The 20,011-nt window shown below is 33.6% G+C and overlaps 2 protein-coding genes and 1 long non-coding RNA gene across 3 annotated transcripts in view; 2 read left to right on the top strand and 1 right to left on the bottom strand.

The window, feature by feature from the left end:
* The window catches only part of LOC126969917 (uncharacterized), a 433,182-nt gene that overhangs the window by 148,650 nt on the left and 264,521 nt on the right, over positions 1 to 20,011 (bottom strand). The gene's annotated exons all lie outside the window — the stretch shown is intronic.
* The window catches only part of LOC126969963 (uncharacterized), a 271,229-nt gene that overhangs the window by 5,798 nt on the left and 245,420 nt on the right, over positions 1 to 20,011 (top strand). The window lies entirely within an intron of this gene.
* LOC126969901 (transcription factor Sox-17-alpha-A) overlaps positions 4,266 to 20,011 on the top strand; it is a 173,178-nt gene continuing 157,432 nt past the window's right edge. The window contains exon 1 of the mRNA XM_050815522.1: positions 4,266 to 4,571. The gene's annotated coding sequence lies outside the window, so the exon portion shown is untranslated. The remainder of the gene's footprint in view (positions 4,572 to 20,011) is intronic.

The raw sequence follows: 20,011 nt of genomic DNA, 5'->3' as shown, positions 1-20,011 counted from the left end.
GTAGTTGTTCTAACAACTATTGGTAGCTAAAATTAAGTTTGTTTTTTACCTCCTGAGAAAGTTAGAAAGATACAAAGTTTCCAATTAGCTATTCATTTTAAAGTGTTCTTTAAATTTGATTTCTGAACGACGGGGGACACATTAAAGGAAAAACAAAATTGTTCATTTCTTTTTAATTCCGAGCATTTTCATATTTATTCACCTTTTGACCCTTCTCTGAACTTTCACAAGTAATTCAAGACCAAAATTAGTTAGCCAAATCGGTCCAGCCGTTCTCTTGTTTTAGCGAGACTAACGAACAGCTATTCATTTTTATATATATAGATTTGATATTATTTAAACAGAATTTATGTATTAGATGCAAGACCTTACCAATTAATTTGTTATGTATATAACAGCCATTGTTAAATACTCTATTTGATTGAAAATTATGACCGTTGAGTTTCTTGTATGTTCTTCTCACGAGCTCTACTTTTTCCTACGTCTAATTGTATGAAGTTTATTTGACTTATACTTTGAAATATAGTATTTTTTACTAAGTACTTACACTAGGCAACGAAGTATGTACCTACATATGACCACACATACACAAATTATCTTGCCCCAAGTTAAACATATATAGCCTGTGTTATGGGTTACAAGACAATGATATATTTAATACAATATACTTACTTAAACATTCATAAATACATATAAACATACATAAATACATTTTAACATCCATGACTCGGAAACAAACATCCATATATTCATCATTTAAATGCTTGTACCTACCGAGATTCGAACCCGGGACCTCTAGCTTTGTAGGTAGGATCGCTAACCACTTGGCTATACAGGTCGTCAAATTGTCAATTAACATTGATATGATATTATGATTAGATATTCGATATTATGTTTAAATTATTAAATAATCTTATTGAATTTCTTCTTACCTACTTACATCCAAACAAATCTTTTCTATACCAAAAACATTAACCGAAACAATAAGTATAATGATCTGGTAATTTTCTTAATTTTCTAAATTAATTTGTGTAGGTAATTAATCCCTTACTTCTGGGATTAATTACACAAATTAAATAAGAAAACAAAATTTATGAACGATATGGGACTCGAACCCGCGACCTTCTCTTGCTCTACAAATGATTTAAGTTTTCTTTAGTGTTAATTCCGCCAATATTTGTTTTGAAAACAATTCGACACGTGTTTCGCCTCTACACGAGGCATCCTCAGGACGTGTCGTCTCGCCAAAATCTGGCACGAGACAATTTTTTTAAAAACAAATATTGGCGGAATTAACACTAAAGAAAACTTAAATCATTAATTGTATAATTATGGATTTCCGCAAAGTAACGCCTAATTCAATAAATTTTCTCTTGCTCTTCCATCGAGTTGAATTGAGTTGAAAAGTTACTTATTTAGGTTATTACTCTCTCTTCAACAGAATTACCAGGGATCATAACAGATAAAAAGATCTATTTGAAATAATTTGATAGCAATTTTAACAAATATAATATTAAAACGTAGAATAAACGAAGAAACGTTACATATTTAAATAAAGCACTTTTAAAGGATTAAAACGCGTGTAATTATAACTGTATTTTAATATTAGATTTTTGGGTAAAAGTTACATTTTTATTATAACTTATTTTAGTTAACCCGACGCGGTTTCAAGACCTTTCCTGAAACGAAAAAACGAGATCTGGAAAGGTCCTGAAACGTCTGGTTAACTAAAGTAATGATAAAGTTGTAACTTTTACGCAAAAATCTAATGTTAAAATTCAGTTATTATTACACGCGTTATTATCCTTTAAGACGACCTAAATTTTGTGTTAATTTAGGTACCAATTAACTTCATAGACTTCATAGTTTCTTTTTGTGGCTAAATTGAATAGGGTGTTATTTTCGCCTAAAAATGTAGCATCAGTTACCATGGGAACGTTATTATTTATGTGTCCCGTGGTGAAGGAATTTTTATATATAAATAGCTTTTCTGCCCGTTAAACCGAGCATTTGATTTAAGAGTTTAAAATATACTTTTTACTTCTCATGCTCTGAAATTGCTTCTTTGTGCACGATATAGGCTGCACAAAATCGATTTTTGTGCACAAGTGCATAAACGTATCTACTCATAAATGTAATTATATTAAGGCAAGGAAAATGAGCCATACAGCCAAACACAATAAAAAGTTCAGAGATAGAAATTGTTATTTTATAATATTTACTTTAATTTATTTGCCTCATGTGTTTTTAAGACATAAAAGATATTAAAATTTAAATTAAAATACGGTAGGTTATTTAACTAAATATATATATATATTACAAAATTAATTTAATAGTAGGCTGTATAGGTCTGGAGCCCAAGCCTAATATCAATGTCGCAAGATTTAAAAAAAAAAAGCGGCGGGAAACAGTCTTGTTTTTTCGTGCGTTTATTAATTTCTTCAAATTTGCTAAAATTGTTAAAAATGTCCATTTTATACTACTGTTTTATTTCCTCGCAATCGAAATGAAAAGCAGAGTTTATAACTCGTCCACAAAACCATTTTATGTATATTTTTTATTTCCAGAATGGTTCGTTTTGTGCACTCGTTGTAAAATCCACTAATATATTTAGTCCCCACAACCCTCTCGGAAAGTTTTTGCGTTCAATTGAATAAATTTAAACATTTCCATTTAGGTAGGTATAGGTGCTGCCAACATTTTTTGGTAGTAATACAGTCTAATTGTAGCTTTGTAATCTGTATCAATAAAGTATAAATATAATAATTAAGTATATATTTGAATGCCGAATTGTTGGCGAATTGTGCTGGCTATTAATTTTAAAATATTTTTAAAAGTCTATCTATGAGTAGGTTATTAGAGGTCTAATAAATATATTCCATCTACTTGGCTCCGTAAAATTGCTAAATCTTTTTAAGTGGATTGTGTCATATTTTATAATAAACTCCCAAATTATATTAAAATATTAGATTCCATTTAAAAAATTTTAATGTGACGTAAAAAATAAATTAACATCTAAGGCCTATTATAATGTGAAAGATTATTTGAATGATAAAGATAGTTGGTATTAATGTTTTTAAATTTATTGTTAATGAATATTGTTATACCTACTCATTTGAATGCTATTGTAACTTTTGTACTTCATCCTGACTTGCACTAAATAACTTATAAAGTTTTACAGTGAATAAAGATGTTTTTGAGTTGAATATAATATGTTTCTTTGGTATATATTACCCACCTAGTTAACTTTTTCCAATAGAAACCAGCTTTCAATTATAATAACTCATCAATTGATACCTATTTAACATACAACCCTTAAAAGTATAATTAGTACGGAAACTATCATAAATACTAAGATGGAAATTATAGATACTATATTATCTACAGCGGTACATAAAGTTGTTAAACAACAAAAAACATCTATGTAAACGAACAATTTAACTCCTACCTACTAAATTAACTTTGGGAAGATACTACCAAAGCCACCTCCACAATGGTCCAGACGATAAACATCGCGTCATCCCTTTCACGCCCATACTAAAGCTTATAATAGAAAGAGACAGTGAAGAAGATGCAGTTTCTTAACTAATCATACGTATCCAATGTCAAAGATTCGTTTTAATTTAAAAATAGTATTTAAAACGTTCTAAATTTGAATGTTGCATGCAACCTTGTTAGTCTGTGAGAACAACGCTCTTTGAAATGTGAGAATTCTTTATTTAAATTATTTAATTTTCAACAGATACATTGAGTTCATAAGAGATAAGGTTAATAGATAAAATACCCTTACACCCTTGAGTTAAAGTTGTGATTCTCTTAATATCAACAAAGTAGTTGTACACCGTTTTAGAACTGGAGTGTACAAGATTTGTGCTAAATCATCTATGAACAGATGCTGTCCTTATAAGTAAACGCATTTTCTATAAGAGTAGGCGAGATGGATATAGTTTTCGTTGGAAGCTCATGAAGCTTTGCGCATACATTTGTCGTTGAGTCAACAGGTTTTTCAGATGCTAGAAACAATTGGCTAAAATTTTATAAATTTGTATAACAACTTGTTTTAAATATTAGGAATGTGAAATAAAGCTATTAAATACTACTTATTGCAAAATATGTAGAAATTGTAACTAAAATAATGTTGTTTCGAGGTTTTAACTCAGGATATATTTTATTCATTCGACTTATAAATAAAAATGGTTTACAAAGCCTGGATCGTGCGTTCGGTCGTGTCGAGGTGCGCGTGCGCCGCCAGTCGATCGTACACATCGCCGGTGCGAGTGTATCTGTCCTGTCCGTTAAAATCATTTATTTTTCGAACTTTTTTAAAATTATCTTCACATTCCTATTTTTTTAGCGCGCTGACGTTGGAACTTTTTGAACAGACAGCTCCCGGTGTTGCTAGTGAATTATTTGTACGTGCAATATAATATGGAAATATCTATGTGTTGTAAAGTTTATGTGACAAGTTGTGGTTAAAGTTCAAAAACTTCGGTGGATGTACTCCTTGTACACGTGATTATATTATGTGTTTAATTTACAATTGAAATACAACAAATATTTTCTTATACCAGGTATGTTAAAATTGTTTCAAACCGCTGATTTATTCCGTATTATAAGGTTATAGGTACCTCATACAAATTTAGAAAAATAAAAATATTTCCACCTATTACTTTATTGACTATTCTATTTAATTATATACCTACTTAAATCAATATTGTCAAAAAATTATTTTGCAAAGTTTAATGCGTCGGTCTAACGAATATTTATTAACGAGATAAAGACGCATTTTGACTAACTAAAATGATATTTAGGTACCCATTAGCTTAAAAAAATGTAGGTGTCAAAATGTCATGCCTTTATTTGAGGCATCACATTCTGGCTATCATACGATCTACTGTTCAGAAGGCGTCCTTATAACTAATGTTTTTCTTTTTAATGCCCTTCTTTTATGGAGATAGTGACAATACACACTTGATTACGGATTGCGATTGCAAGGTGTTTTACACCTGGAATACGAACCTCCCTACCCACTCCAATGAATTGAACACGCTGTCACCACTAAAGCACCACCATGTAGGTAGATAGGTGCTAAAGTGTTTGATTCTAGAATCTTGATAAGGAAGTTATTACAGCCATAACCATAGATATAACAAATAAGACATTAAGCGTACACCTTCCTTAAAGGCCGAAACGCTCTTGCGATTCCTCTGGTGTTGCAGGAGAGTGTGGGCGGCGGTGATCACTTAACACCAGGTGACCCATGCGCTCGTTTGTCCTCCTATTCCATAAAAAAAAATATCGTCGGGCCTAACTAAGGTTTCAGCAAATTTTCATTAATTAGGTACTTACCGTACCTACTTACGGAAAGTCAGTTAGAAAGCTTCCAAGACTTTCTAACTGACTTAGTAAACTTAGGTTTTTTTAATAAGTATAAAAATATTTTTTTTCAATCGTGTTCGAAGCGAATTTTGAGACACAAAATATCGTACAACGGTTATACAGATAAAATTGACATTTATATGGCTTTTTGTTGTGGTTCCTTTGCCTACGTCTAGATTTTTAAATGGATAATCGCAAGCTTCGGACAGGACAAATAAAATTAAAATATTAATGAATTGGTACGATTTTTCAATTAAAGGGAGTTTAAGAGAGCTTTTTTATCTGAAAGTTCGACATTATTTTGAATTTAAACAAGGTTCGCTGAAAAAATATTATAATAACGATGTAATATAGGTATAACCTTAGGCTTCGGCCTAACAAAAATAAAAAAAAAGCGATTGTATGAAATGTGCAGTCATTGATAGATTGACAGATGACGGCTATAATTTTGATAAAATAGATCCCGAAATCCATTATGTTTTAAGCAAGTGCTCGCTTTCAAACTTAGCCGGATTATATTTCGTCGACATAATAATGTAATTTACTATTTCAATCTTAGGTACCTATATTTGACATACCTGTACGTTTCATACTAAAATAAATTTAAATTTTTACTTAGGCAGTCTCGCCTCTTATTACGTAGTACCTACTTACATCATTTTTGTTAGATATATTTCTATCGAATTTTTTTGCCTTTTCGATTTTGATTTGTAAATCTAAATAGGTGAATGTAGGTATATTTGGGATAATTAAAATCTGTTCATAGGTTCATATCAAGGCAAACTTGTTCACTGAACTAAACATTTATCGTTTTTATATACCTAGGTAGGTACTAATAGTAATATTATGTATGATAATATTTTTAGTAGACTTACGGCCGTTCCCTATATTCTATCTACAGATAGAGATAAATTACTACCTTCTACTGTCAGTAATTAGCCGTCAAGGTGTCCCAATATACCCGATAAGTCATTCTTATCGCCTTATATTGGGAGGCGTGAATTGCAATTTCCATACAAACTTCTATCGCTGGTAAGCTATACGTCGTCCTATTGACAGACAGCGTGTACGGATAAGGTGAGTTACCGTCGATAAGTTTATTGGGACAGAAAAGTCAACGATAGTTACGATTTTTATCTCATGTAAGAGATGGAGGAACGGCCGTAAGAAGATATTATTGTCATAGACTATCAGTGAGTGGGCATTACTTCATAAGCCATTAAAAAATCGTTAAATTTACGAATTATATTATTTTAAGCCTGACCGTACAAAACTGTTTAACCTCTCACCTCAATTTAAATATATTGAAAACATGGTTGAATAAACTTTGAAATTCCGTTGTCGATGCCAAAATAATTAATTTTAGTTTATATTTTAAAACATTAAGTTTGCATTACGTAGTTAATTTTAATATTTTTATTTATTTATTTTAAATATTTATTTAAAATACAATATAGTTTATACCTTAAAATATAATGACACATACTTAAACTTTAAGAAGTTTGTTTATCTGTGTGTAAAGCCGCTTAAAAAACAATTAAAATAACAATTATTTCCAATTACAGTTATTACAGCATAGATCTTATTTTAAACAAAGTAGTACAGAAATCAATAAAAAGCAAATAAAAAACAACTATGCACTAAACGTTAACAATTACAAATTAGTTGTCTATGGGGTCTCGTTTTGGTAAGTATAGACTATAGAGGAATAACGTAGTTGTTTGCTCTAGTACCATAACATACATATTTGTAGATTATGGTACCTACTTAATTTAAATGACATGTTTGTTCCAGTAAATTCTCTTAGAGGCAGTCTTTGGCGAAAGACTTTGAAATTTGCATCACCGACAATCAACCAATAAGTACTTATATAATAATTTGCGTCAAGAACGAATTGAATTAGCAAGAGAACGACTTACGGCCGTTCCCGATATACTATCTACAGATAGAGATAAATTACTACCTTCTACTGTCAGCATTTAGCTGTCAATAATCTGAAGCTGTCCCAATATACCCGATAAGTTGATCTTATCGCCTTATATTGGGACGCGTGAATTGCAATTTCTATATAAACTTCTATCGCTGGTAAGCTATACGTCGTCCCATTGACAGACAGCGTGTACGGATAAGGTGACTTACCGTCGATAAGTTTATTTGGACAGAAAAGTCAATAGTTACGATTTTTATCTCAAGTAAGAGATAGACTGAATATTGGGAACGGCCGTTATAGTGTGCTTATAGGGAGGTAAATTTGAAACAAATACTCGGCTTTTGATTTTCATAGTATAATAATTGTAGATTATATCTTAGTTTTTCAACCTTTAGTACCACTTTTTGAATGTAAAATATCCTAGCACTGTCATATAATGACGGTATACAGAGAAAAAATAACAAATTGAATACAGTTGAGCAACCAAGTAAATATTATATTTCAATCAGCCAAGGATGCGAAAGAAGGACAACTAAATAACAGAAAAAATTGACAGCGTAGCCATAATCGCGCCTGTGCCATTGATCCTCAAGTTTGGTGACGGTCGCAGTGTGGTGTGATCGGGGTTATTTCGCATTATACAACGCCATTAGAGGACTAGATTTTTTTTTAATGAAAATAAGGGACGAAAGAAGCAGGACGTTCACGTTACCCATTACAATGCAGTGCCGCTCAGGATCCTTGGAAAACCCAAAATTCTGAACGGCACAACAGTTGCGCTCGTCACCTCGAGACATAAGATATTAAGTCTCATTTGCCCAGTAATTTCACTGGCTACGCCGCCCTTCAGACCGAAACACAGTAATGTTTACACATAACTACTTCACGGCAGAAATAGGCACCGTTGTGATACCCATAATCTAGCCGGCTTCCTGTGCAAAGGAGTCTCCCACTTGTCACAGAATGAGGGTCATTTGATGGCAGGTGACAATCCCTGGCCTCTACATATTGTTAAAGCTGCGCTGATTTTTTAATAAATAATTTAAGAGATTTACAATTTAAAAGCTATCTTCCTGAATTTTCCTTAATCTGTGGTCTGGTGCTTTGTCACTGTCTTCATAACTGAGCACGAAAGAGACAAAATACAATAACTGATCACAGATTATGTATTGAGATGGCTTCTGGAATGAAGTGCTCAGACCGAAACGTCCAATTAAGGCGCGGACTGACTAGGATTGTAAATTACAGGCTACAACCAATATTACAATATTTGTGTAGATCATGTGGCTAAGCTGCAAATGGGCATTTATTATAATGGTTTTGTTTTGTTTATTCAAAAAATACATATTAAATTGAATAATTGTTCGGTTTAAATTTACGAAAAATACAAATTCTATAAAGTTCTTTTAAAAAAGAATATTGTTATCGCTGAAAATTCAGAGATTTTTAAATCCAAAGTTTATTTTTGGGTAGCAACTTGCAAATTTTTTATTGGATATTTAAAATTATATATAAAGATTCTATTCGGTTCTAATTCCTCTTTTTGTACTGTATTTTTTGCGTCGGAATATTTTTATTGCGTCTTATTGTAATCGACTCTCTAAGAAACTAATTTCTGTGGATATCTGCGATATGGACCGCGCCTTAATGCGATTACATTTTGTAGAAGGTGATTCGAAACCCTACTGGAATTTTGTAACTAAACTCCTACCAATTCGCCTACAGGAATAACGCCACTGTTCAGGCATTATCTATAAATAAATTTAAATGTTTTATAAAAAAAATGGCTCTGTCGTAAATCCTAGTACTCCACAGCTGAATATCTAAATGATCGGACAGCCTGGTACTAGATTGTGATTATTTTATTGCGATAGAAATGACTGTACAATATTGTATATTTTTATTGAAAAGAGCGCAAAAATCTTTCTTATGCTAGGAGAGTTTCTTGCGCCGCTTCTTTTCTCTCAGAGCGCCATTTGTTTCCGAAGCTGTAGTAGTATCTAGTTTATTAGAAATGACATCAAAAAGAATTCTTTGAGAAAATAAATGCCTTTTATGCCTTTTAATGATCAGTCGCGTTGAACTTAAGGTCCCTTACAAGTATTCGAGAGCTAAATTTTCCAAAATTTTTTATACTACGATGACAATCATTTAAAAAATTGTCGCATCGAGTTGGACATATTTCAGGACTCTATATAGATATAAGAAAAAGATTTGGGAGCATTTAAAAATGTAGTTATATTATTGTTACTATTTATTTAAAAATTTCAAATCAATTAGTATTATTATCATCTCATAGTTATTTGGCAAAGTTATATACACCGTAATTGTTATACATATCAGACACGATACCCTGTATTATATAAGACTAGTTTATAAGGATAATATGTGTAATGTGGTTGTACATATTAAATAAATAAAAATAGAGGAATCTCAGGAGTGTTGTCGATCTTATAAAGTGTCGAATAGACGTACATGTAAATCCCAAAACCGAAAACACATTGGTAGGCGGCGGATTTTAAAAAGTTTTCTCACTGTCGTGGTAGTACTGCCTAATGCGACACTGACTCTTTAAAAAAAAAACTCGCGTACTGATTCAAGTAATATAATATCTATTAAATGATAAAGCAATAAATTATCAAGTTATCTTATAAATCTGTGAATTTCTGCGTATGTAAGCATAACTGTGTTTCGGTCTGAAGGGCGCCGTAGCTAGTGAAGTTACTGGGCAAATGAGACTTGACATTTTATATCTCTAAGTGACGAGGGCAATTGTAGTCAATAATATATCATAACATCAAAAATTACTTCGTAAAATATGCACCCTGCTGTCGTAATGAAATTGTTTCACAGCAGAACTGTCAAACCGTGCGTCAATAAATTCTCACATAGAAATTATGTATGGACACATCAAAGGAAAAACAAATTTGTTGTTTTTATTTAATTTAGCAGCATTTTCCTATTTATTCACCTTTTAAACCTTCCCTGGACTTCCACAAATAATTCAAGACCAAAATTAGCCAAATCGGTCCAGCCGTTCTCGAGTTTTAGCGAGACTAACGAACAGCAATTTATTTTTATATATATAGATTATTATTAGTCAGGTTATTTAGTCGTATTCGCAACTCCATACCTGTGTGAACTGACACTCTTCGATGGTGGACATTAAAACTATAAGAAGTAGATTTCAATTAGAAAATGATTTGATTTTTAGCATTTCAAAAAATATAGCACAAAGATTTGACTAATTTTTGAAAATTAAACATGGCCATCTTCACTAAAATTGTGTTTTTATTGCCTTTTTCCTTGGATTTTTAGCTTTAATTTTTGCCTCGACCCCTCTACAGGTCGGGGACACACAGATTAAAAAAAACACTGTTGCAGACGTCCTAAATGTGTAAATTTTTACTTATTAACTAGCTTGTTGAGTGTTCCATAGAGAATATGAATATAAAGAAACACAATAAATGTATTAATATTCTCAAACATAATTAAGTTTGTTTTAAGTTTTCGAAAATATGTTTTAAAACATATTCCTTCTCACGATTGTTAGTACATTTTGAAATATTCAAAACATAATACAGATGTTTTAAGTACGGCTTACATGCGCGGAAGTTGGGAATTATTTTACTGATGTCAAACTCTCGCTGCTCACGTAACACTGTGAAGTTTGTGGGCTTTCTGTCGCACTTAAGTTACGGGAGGAATTTTGAAAATGTTGGAAATTAATGCTGAAAAACAGATTCATTTACTTGTATGAAACTTAATATTTTTTTATGCAAATAAGGGATGAGACGAGCAGGACGTTCAGCTGATGGTAATTGATACGCCCTACCCATTCCAATGCAGTGCCGCTCAGGATTCTTGAAAAACCCACTAATTCTGAGCGGCACTACAATCGCGCCCGTCTACTTGAGACATAAGATGTTAAGTCTCATTTTCCCAGTAATTTCACTAGCTACGGCGCCCTCCAGATGAAAACACAGTAATGCTTACACATTACTGCTTCACGGCAGAAATAGGCGCCGTTGTGGTACCCATAATCTAGCCGGCTTCCCGTGCAAAGGAGCCTCCCACTGGTAAAACGAAAAGAATCAGTAAAGATTATCAGAACCAGTAGCTATAATAATTTGGAATAAAATATCGAGAACTAATATTCAATATGCAGACCGTACGTATGCAAATGGAATTTTAAATCAAGCATCACACGTATATGGCAAGGCATGTCATTATGAGCGTTTTTAAACCCCTCGATATGGCAACACAATGTCACCGGGGCCAATGATGACTCAATTGAAATGTCCAAAATTAATTAAAATTTGCAAAATTATATCAGTGATACTGAAAATGTGCGTCATAGCTGTTTTTATTTAGACGAATGTTATACTTGTGGTAAGTAAACTATATGTTAAGATATAGTTTACTCACCTTAAGTATAACATTATATATATACATATATAAAATTCTCGTGTCCCGGAGTTTGTTAACAAACTCCTGCGAAACGGCTGAACCGATTTGTTTGAAAATTTGTGTTTATATCGGGTAGGTCTGAGAATCGGCATTTTTTAAGAGAAGGTTTTTTTTTTGACAATTTTTTTTATTTTTATTTTATTATAATTGCGCATTCAAAAATAAATACAATTTCAAATTTTCACCCAGCGATTTTACTATTATTTTATTCCATCCACAGATACGCAATAGTGTTGCAAGATGGCAATCGAATATAATGATTATTGTAGTACGATACATTTTATGTACGATATATTTGGTAGGTCTGAGAATAGGTCATCATCTATTTTTTACCCCAAAATTTTAAATATTGAATTTTTTTTATATAACTTTATACGGCAATACAACGTTTGCTGGGGTTTTATTAATATAACAATTTAATTGAAAATAAGAACTTGTAATACCATTCTGTTTTGAAAAGAGCAACCTTAGAGTTTCTTGCTCGTTCTTCTCTAAGGAAATCTGCCTTCCGAATGAGCTACATACATACTAATTTACATATGAAATTAAATATTTTTGATTGATTTATTGATTGATTTATCCTAATACAATGGCACCTAGGCTCAAATACCGCTGGTTGCAAACATTTCTATGATCAATTGATTTTTCTTTTGGTAAAAATATTTAGTTGGGTCACACCCATAGTACCTAAATAGAGGCTTTTGTGTACGTCCTTAATAGGTTAAGAAGAATAGGGTGAATCTATCCCTCATGGCCTATCATGGATACGTTGCATCAGTTTTACGCACTTTTGCATCAGTTTTTAGTTGTAGGGCCGTGGCACTCTTGTATTACGAAAAAAAAACTGCATCTATTAAATATACCATGTATGTAGATAACATTAAATCACCTAACATAAATAACTTTAAATCGTATGAGTATTTAAATTATTGTTAACTTTTTGCATGCGTTTTCGTGCACCCTATTCCAAAGCAAAATTAATAATTTCATTTAATTTCATTTTTCGATAGAATATTATAGATTTGTGGTAAGTAAAGCTGACCCCAATACTAAGGGACCTGAGATCGAAACTCGCTATACATATTTTGTATCATAAATAGTCACGGTCATATATTTTTTTATATAAGTGGGGGCAAACGGGCAAGAGGCTTACGGGGTAGGGAGTGGTGAGGCAACCATCCATGGACATCCGTAACAACAGGGATCAAGAGATGCGTTGCCGGCCTTTAAGATGGGAGTATGATATTTTCTTGAAGATCCCTAAGTCCTATCGGTTCAGGAAAACAACAGCCGGTAATTGATTGCACAAAGTGGCTGTGCGAAGAAAGAAATTTCTTTCAGAGCTAGTCAACGTGATGTGTCTCATTCTCGCTATTACAACAAATAATAAAAAGTTTAAATAAAACATATTTTAAACAAACAAAAACCTACATATCAGCGTTGGTACGGAACTTTTCGTGTGCTAGTACGACTCACACTTGACCGGTTTTCATAAAAGTAATCACTTCCAATGAGATGACTTGTTTGTTCTTATAGGTTTCATAAAGAAAACAGTGTTAAAGGCCACAAGACACAAGTTTATAGATTTCATAAGAAACTATGTTAAAGACAAGACAAACTTCAGTCTCCTTTAATCGACTCGAACCGACTTTACCGAGCGTTACATAGTCGAGCGTGATTGATCAATCTCACTATAAAAACACAAATTAATTTTTTTTTGTGAAAATAAGTGGCAGGACGTTCAGCTGATAGTACCAAATTGATACGCCCTGCCCATTACAATGCAGTGCCGCTCAGAATTATTGAAATACCCAAAATTCTGAGCGGTAATACAATAGCGGTCGTCACCTTGAGACATAATATGTTAAGTCTTATTTGCCCAGTAATTTCACTAGCTAAGTTACTAATTATGTTTTCACTTAAAAAAACGTTATTCCACCGAGTTTCATATAAATAATCTCCAGCAATATTCATTTATTAAGTACATAAAAACTTATTTAATAATAATCTCTTTATGAACGTTATGTATTTTTCAACCAATTAGCTATTTAGCAACGCCTCTTGAATATAAATTTAAATTATTTAAGCATTCTTAATTTTCATTTGAATTATAATGCGTTTGGAGTTTTTGTGTTATGGTTATTTTCTGTAGTTATTTTTACCAGTATTTAGCCAAGATTATGACGGCAGTTTATTTTGCACTTGTGGTCAAATAAATACTTCGAAAGCGATTCAAATTCAAATAATTTTATTCAAAAAAGGATATAAAATCACTTATTTAAAGTAAATAACTACCACCCATTCCAAAAGGTATGCCTCAAACCTCGATTTTGAGAAAATAAATGCCTTGTATGCCTTAGAAGAACGGGCGCAACAAACTCTTTTATTATATAAAAATACAATGTAAAATTATACAATAAAATTTATTATTTAATAGCCTGTGGGCGATTGCTTGATTATCACTAAGAAAACAATTTGTTATGTTTTTAAAGTGATAACCCTCACTTCTAGGCTTCTTTAAAAACAAACCAAATTGTTTAGATTTACAAGAGCGACATCTCAAGTCAATTTCTCATATGCAAATATCGGGGTTGAGCAGGTTATCAACTGTAAAGTAGATCCCGTAGATGAGACCACAACCTGAGAGTTGAACAAAGTGTACAAGATTTTATGACGATACGTCACTCGAACTGTTGGCTCAGTCGTTCACTGAACTGAGAACGGAACGCCAGAGGTCGTGGGTTCGAGTCCCGCACCGTTCATAAAATTTTGTTTTCAAATTTTATTTGTGTATCACTAAGAAAGTTATTCATGTTATAGTAACCTTTACCAAACAAACGTTTTTGAATGTATTATCTGGGATCTTGTTGTAAAAGCATATACAACGCCCCACAAAAGACTTACTAACTCGATTTAGCCGAGGAGTAGGCATTATAACTTTATGATTGTTACTGGTGTTAACATTATGGTTATGACAGTTTCTGGCAAATTTACTTATGTGCCTATGAACAAACATTACATTATCAAGAATATATTGAGAGGCAACAGTCAAGATGTTTATTTCTTTAAATTTCTCTCTCAATGATTCTTTAGGACCTAGGTTATAAACAGCGCGAATAGCCCTCTTCTGCAGCACAAAGATGGAATTCATATCGATGGAACTCTTATTAATTATATATATGTAAGTTTCTGTAAGGAATGAAAAGAAAATATTTAAAGTGTTATTAGACAAAAATAGGCAGCTCAAAAGCAGCTCAACCAATCATAACTTTTAAGACTATCGCAAATTATTAGAAAATTGATATATTTAAAATTTGAAGTCAAAAACTACCATCCATTCAAAGTATTATGCCTCAAACCTGAGAAGAACGGGCGCAAGAAACTCTGCTTAAACAAATATGGCCTTTGACTTTATTATTTTCGAAATATATAAAGCCTCGGTGTCCCAATAGGTTTAACCGTTGACATTCACCACGGAGCCCCGGGTTCGATGCTCGCCCGTCACGTAGGTAGGTGTGTTTTCGGTTTTAGAATTCATATGCACTTTATTTGACGCTTGATAAGGTTGGCAACGATCCTGTGATACCTCTGGTGTTACAAGAGAGTATGGGGTCCGGTGATCACTTACATCAGGGACACGTATGTTCTTTTGTCCATCCTTTCCATAAAATATGAAAATTAAAGCTGGGCCACGATTTTTTTTTATTTATACTATTAATCATCTCCCCAGTACCAGCTTCTTCCATTCGACCGCATACAACGAAGAGCGGCTCGGATCATCGACGATCAAGTCATCTCCGATCGGCTTGATTCTCTAGCATTGCGTAGAGATGTGGGTTCTCTCTGCATCTTCTACCGCATTTATCACGGGGAGTGCTCAGAGGAGCTGTTCGGGTTGATTCCAGCGGCCGAATTCCACCATCGGTCATTACGTGCAAAGTACCATCCGCATCACGTAGACGTCTGGCATTCCACAACCGCGCGTTTTCTTCGAAATTTCTTGCCTCGCACAGCCACTTTGTGGGGTCAACTACCGGCAGCGGTCTTCCCGAACAGATACGACTTAAGGACCTTCAAGAAAAAAGCATACTCCCACCTTAAAGGCCGGCAACGCATTTCTTGACACACCTGTTGTTGCGGATGTCCATGGGCGGTTGCCTCACCTCTCCCCATCCCGTGAGCCTCTTGCCCGTTTGCCCCCTCTCATAAAAAAGAAATACAGAAAGAATCTTAAAAGCTAACATATTCCCGCAAAACTGTTTGGACAATTTGTCTGCAGGATCAAGTCTCTTGTAATGTGATAGTTTGTTGTTGTTACCAAGTATTAATTTAGCCAAGCTAATGATGCCATTTTAATCTGTACTTGTGGTCAAATAAATGCCTGAAACCAATTAGTTGTTGGTTGCCTTTGAAAATATTTTAGAAGATGAAAAGAAAATATAAGAAATAGAAAGATATCAGATGAAAATAGGCAGATAGCGCAAAAGCGGGTCAACCTATTATTTTTGCTTATGGTAATTTTGGCAAAATATTTAAAGTGATTAAGTTTATATCAAATGTCGTCTTTGGTTCATATTTTCGAAATATAATATTAAAATTATAAATCAAAGTTGGCACACGAAAATAATTACTGTTGGTGCGTATTAAGTGTTGCCAAGTCAGTTTATTTTGCATTTGTGGTCAAATAAATGCCTGAAAGTAATTTCTTGTGGGTTGCCTCTCTATGGAAATTTTACAGAAGATGAAAAGAACTACTAAAATAATGATGAAAATGCTTTAGATAATTTATACGTCTAGCTATAGAGCCTTATGCTGCTAGACAATCGATGAAAACAGCCCAGGTTTATTACTTTAGTGTGCGTGACCAGCTGCGTCTTACACTCGCGATTTGTATGTAATTTGTGTTAGTGTGCGTGCATTGCTCAAAATTGAGGTTAATTATCAACCTCCATTTTTTTGACGTTTCCACAACTGTAACTGTGTATCTAGACCTATAAATTATCTACTACGACCGTTTTCAATAACGTATCTCTAGTTACGGATCGATTATTATCACCGTTTAATGACAAGATCTTATCTATCCATAGTTATGTCCAATATAGTTACTTATAGTCCAATGCTATCTGTCAATAGGTTATTGGAATGTGAGTAAGCGTAAAAGGATAGATTTGTCTACGTCTAGTAAGTTAAACTAAGGATAGATAGGTTATTGAAAACGACCGATAGTTTGTTATTAATTATAGTCCAATGCTATCTGTCGATAGGTAATTGAAATGTAAGTAAGCGTAAAAGGATAGATTTGTCTCCGTCTAGTAAGTTAAACTAAGGATAGATAGGTTATTGAAAACGGCCGTTAAGGATAATGGACAGACATCATGTAACGGGCAACAAGTATCACTACTACCATCAGGTAAATGTATTGCTCGTCTTGTCATAACAAATACGGTACCCTAATAATGGCACACAGAAGATGTTCTACTTTTAATGTTTATCAAAATATTGAATCTGTTAAAGGTTAATTGAACTCCTATTTGAGGCTCCAAGATTATATCTTTAATGTCATATTACTTGATCGATGCCCAAAAATATTGTGACGCGCAAAAGTAATTTATTCATTAAAGTTATTTTATCACAATTATGATTATAAAATTTAAATAAACATTTAAATTGAAAAGATTGGAGTGTTCCGAAGAGCTGTTTAACCTTATTCCTGCCGCCGAATTCCACCTTCGCACGACACGCCACAAATTAGGATATCATCTCCACCATCTGGATGTGTGGCGGTCCTCCACAGTGCGGTTTTCAAGGAGCTTTCTTCCACGTACTACTAAGCTGTGGAATGAGCTTCCTTGTGCGGTGTTTCCGGGACGATACGACATGGGTACCTTCAAGAAAAGCGCGTACACCTTCCTTAAAGGCCGGCAACGCTCTTGTGATTCCTCTGGTGTTGCAAGAGAATGTGGGCGGCGGTGATCACTTAACACCAGGTGACCCGTACGCTCGTTTGTCCTCCTATTCCATAAAAAAAAAGATTAGATTCATAGTTAAAGAAACATATTTTATAGTTTACTGAAATCATAACTTAGTAAAATATTATATTATCTGCTTATAGATTTTTTTTATGAAGAAGGAGGACAAACGAGCGTACGGGTCAACTGGTGTTAAGTGATCACCGTCGCCCACATTCTCTTGCAACAAGCCTTTAAGGCTTTAAGGTACCCATGTCGTATCGTCCCGGAAACACCTCACAAGGAAGCTCATTCCACAGCTTTAGTAGTAGTACTTGGAAGAAAGCTCCTTGAAAACCGCATTGTGGAGGACCGCCACACATCCAGATGGTTGGGATGATATGATAATTTGTGGCGTATCGTGCGAAGGTCTAATTCGGCGGCTTGAATCAGTTGAAACAGCTCTTCGGAACACTCCCCGTGATAAATGCGGTAGAAGACACACAATAAATAACTTAAAATTACAATTAAATTTTTATGATTTTGTTGTCAGGATGTAGATAGAAATATTTAAAGAGTTCTTACTCTCAATAATAATAAAGATTATCCCTCAATTGGACCGGTCATGATCGCCCGAACGAATACGTTGGATGAGGACAGCGCAGGTCTTTTGGCAGGCAGGGGAGGCCTTTGTCCAGCAGTGGACGTCTTCCGGCTGATGATGATAATGATGATCTGAATTATTCATAACAATTTTGCAATCTTATCTTTAATATATATAAATTACGTGTCAAGTTGTTTGTCCGCGATGGACTCCTAAACGAATGAACGGATTTTAATGGGGATTACTTCATGGATTGCAGTTTAGTCCAACTTGAGAGATAGGATAGTTTTTATTTCGATTTGGGAACCATAATTATTTTTATTTTCAATATTTGTTTTGTATGAAAATATTTTCTATGAGAGAATTTTATGACGTACGGTTTGACAGTTCCATTGTGAAACAATTTCATTATAACAACAGGGAGCATTAATTCTTGATGTTTTGAAATATTATTGGCAAATTCCTATAAAACAGTTTTTTTTTTATTATCTACATAACAACGTCTGTCGGGTCAGCAAGTATAATATAACTTACAATAACAAGCTAAATTCTCTCAGCTAAAGGTATACATAAATCCAGTAGGTATAACGTACAATTTAAATAGAAACCGCCATTCTTAGAATTGAACAAAATGGCTGATACAATAACACGATTACGTGGTTATTAAGAAATATGTATTAATGTCGCAAGTTTTAATAAACTGATTAAGCTATTTTTGAACCAATACCTATTTAAGATTGGATTTAGGTAAGTTATGCATTGCTTGCAAATACCTACTTAAGTCAGGAATGGGCGTCGCTTTTTACACGCTTCTTATTAGCTTCACCTGTAGGTATGTGTGTTTGTTTGTAACTGCCAGATTTCGTTCAAATTTCGTAGATTTCGTAGAAGAGGTCCACTGTTGGACAAAGGCCACCATGATCGGTCCTGCGCTGCCGTCATTCAACGTATTCCGCCGATCTTGACTAGATAATCCGTCCATCTTGGGGGCCTTCCAACACTGCGTCTTCCGGTACGACGTTGTAGATAATAGACAATCTTTACCTACTTACAATTGCTTATTTCTTGCAATAATTGCATCAAAAATAAAAAAGATAAACACCTATTCTTAATTTATAATAAAATAATAATAGAAGCACAGACATAGTTGCGGACAACTGCTCTTTAACAATAAAATAACTCTGATCCATTCAGAACTCACTGAAGAATACGACAAATCATCTCTAATTCAAATATCGAACCCGAATTTCGAAAGTTACTCTGCGGTGGTGACGCGTCGCGACCCGCATTGCCGCCAATATTGACAGCTGTCAATCAGAGTCAAGATGGCGGGCGAGTTCAGCCGGTTTGCGTGGATGCTATCGCTTACAATCTGACGCTGGCGATGTGTAAGATTGCGAAATTGTACTCCACACTTAATCCGAACTACATAAACCTTATTGTGCCTGTTGATTATAGACGCAGATATTATTTAAAGAGAACTATCATTCGCCTCCATTAATCTACCAGAAACTAAAGAATTTGCGCAGAGTAACCATGAAGTTTACAATTAAAATTTCCAGAAATTATGTTTTGCAAAACTAAAAGCACTATTGATATATAAATCTATTTATGTATGTTTATATGAATTTATGTATGTTTAAGTAAGTATATTGTATTAAATATATCGTTGTCTTGTAA

This window comes from Leptidea sinapis, chromosome 19, assembly GCF_905404315.1.
Source record: "Leptidea sinapis chromosome 19, ilLepSina1.1, whole genome shotgun sequence".
NCBI classification, from domain to species: Eukaryota; Metazoa; Arthropoda; class Insecta; order Lepidoptera; family Pieridae; genus Leptidea; species Leptidea sinapis.
The sequence above is the reverse complement of the archived record's forward strand: the minus strand, read 5'-3'. Positions and strand labels throughout refer to the sequence as shown.